We start from the raw sequence: 2,500 nt of genomic DNA, 5'->3' as shown, positions 1-2,500 counted from the left end.
AAAGGACAGCAACACCGATTATACGATTTCGTGGAAAATTCTTAGTCACGCCTCGCACTATACAAACGTGACAAAACGTAATTTATGCATAGCTGAAAAATACTACATCATATATCAGCCGCAAACAGCAACACTGAATAAATACAACGAGTTCATTAGCAAATGTAGGCACAACGAAAAATTCCTATTGAAGAATGTTAGGTAAATAGGAACGTGCAACACAAACAGTCATGTACGACTCAAAAAGCTGTAAACAAGCAAAAAAAGAACGAGGCCAATATCTAGGCATCATAAACCGAACAAGCTAGGTCAATAAACTAAAGGATTTATAAGATGGGATAAAACACTGAAAAATTATCTTTAATCTTGCGGGATCAAGCGAGAAATCCCGAGCGGGCAGTATAGCTTCATCTTGCCCACTTGGGTAGCCAATCACAGTGCGGGATTTGGTTCATCTTGCCCTTTCACGAAACTAGTCACATAATAAATAGAGTTTCGATACATGCAAGTATTTGAAATAACACAAAAGTTATTATCTACTCCCTTGTAGGCAGGTGACATGCACATGTAGCTACCAAAATGTATTTGAGAAATTAATAGGCAATCATTAGCCAGGCCTCAGTTGTTGTTTAAAAAGGTGCCTAATGCTATCCATTGGATAAATTAATAACCACTGCATAACTCAATTGGTTCCCCAATATGTATCCACTGGATAGCAATTTATTCAGCGAATATAGCTATACACCTTTTGAACAGCTGGAGCCCAAAGGGTATCCAGACATCCTGTAGATTAGATGAAATTCAAGACAAATAGCTGTTATTACAGTTGAGCCCATGGTATAGTGGTATTAGTTACAGAGTACGTGAAAGGCAGGCTTTCCGGTCAACATTTCCCGAGAATACAAGCACCGTATGTGAAAATTTTGAGGAAATAATTAATTGTGAGTTCAGGATTTTGCTTTTTTCTCACAAAAAGAGAGGCTAGAATTACTCAGGGGAAACTGCCCTCGTCATTTGACAAAGGCTAGTCTCAGAACGTGGCTTTCATACCGTGTAGGAAAAGCGAAAGATGGCACTGCTTCGAGTGATGCCAACAAACGTGAACTAATGCACAGGTACCGTCATTCTTCCTGCCCAATTTTTTTCCTCTCTTATAATGTTATATTTTTTGTAGAGTTGAGTTACATAGAAAAATGGATGAACACACTTAGCATCTGATGCGAAAATAATGTTGATGCTTCCTCATCAAGCAAGAGTTCTCCGAACACTCTACACGAGTTCCAACAGAAGTTGAAAGGAAAATACTTATGATGCATTAAGAGATATGGTTGTAAAGTCAATAAAGAGGGATTTATTATTTCCTCCACCCACCCATTTCTTGGAGCATCCCTAGATGGAGTTACAGTAGTACTTGAAGAGTGTTTGGCAGAGGTGTAGTCTAGGTATTTGCAAGAACAGTATACTATGCATACCATTACCAAGTGCAACGACAGTTATTCTGTTCAGGTTATCAATATGTAGATCTAGTTTTGTCTGACCTGAAGGAAATTATAATCCTCAATATATAACAAAGTTCATCTTTTTCAAAGAAATCTCTCCCTAAACTTCAAAGTTTTCATGGTCAGTATCTTGCTCTTGAGCTTGCTTATCCTCTTGTGCCCCTTGGTCTTTCCCGACATGATAAAGTTATTGAAAATCTTTGAACAAATTGCAAACTTTTAATAGACTATTAGTTATAGATGTTCTCTACCAAGTTGAGCTCTCATACTTTGCACCCCTGTCATTATTAGCCCAACTTGTAGTTAGGTCTAGCGCAGAGGCTGTAATCCTTTTGATCAGAATTAAGAATCAAAGTTAGTTAGTGGATTTTTTACCCAGTCTCCAACTTATGCATAAAGTCTTCCTGGAACCAGGTTCTGGTTTTGTAATATCCCAGAGATGCAGCCTTTGCAAGATTGTACTCCACTGAGAGTTGTTATTAAAAAATGCACCAATATTAATTAAAGCCTGCTATTTTAGGAAAAGAGTAAAAGAGGTTTTTTTGTTATTATTTGATATAACTGAAATAAACAAGAGAAAAATACATGCACTTGTCCATTGATCATGCTGATTTGCAAATAAGCTGAAAATTTGCTAACACAAGAGGTTGAGGGCACACCCCTTTCACCCCACCCCTACCCCCACGGGAAACTGACAGCTTGTGTTCATGCTAACAAAACGATTATCTTATGTGATTGAAAACAATGAAATGTACAATGTAGCCTTGTCTTATGTGTGCAACCCAGTTACTGTGTATTTTACTACCGTATTTACCCGTGTATAAGTCGACCTTTTATGGCTTCAAAAGAAGCTCCAAAAATCGCCCTCGACTTATACACGGGTCAAAGATTTTGAGCCAAGTTCCAGCTAAGTAATTTATTCAAAATTAACATAATAATGTTGTCTTGGGCATAACGAACGCAATGGACAAAAGCCGACGTACATTGTAAAAGACTTCAAA

The 2,500-nt window shown here is 37.7% G+C and overlaps 1 protein-coding gene across 8 annotated transcripts in view; it reads right to left on the bottom strand.

Annotated features, from left to right (window-relative positions):
• The window catches only part of LOC137980426 (tetratricopeptide repeat protein 28-like), a 54,837-nt gene that overhangs the window by 23,556 nt on the left and 28,781 nt on the right, over nucleotides 1-2,500 (bottom strand). The window lies entirely within an intron of this gene.

This window comes from Montipora foliosa, chromosome 12 (assembly GCF_036669935.1).
Source record: "Montipora foliosa isolate CH-2021 chromosome 12, ASM3666993v2, whole genome shotgun sequence".
Taxonomy (NCBI): Eukaryota; Metazoa; Cnidaria; class Anthozoa; order Scleractinia; family Acroporidae; genus Montipora; species Montipora foliosa.
Note: the sequence above shows the minus strand (reverse complement) of the source record. Positions and strands in the feature narration are given on the sequence as shown.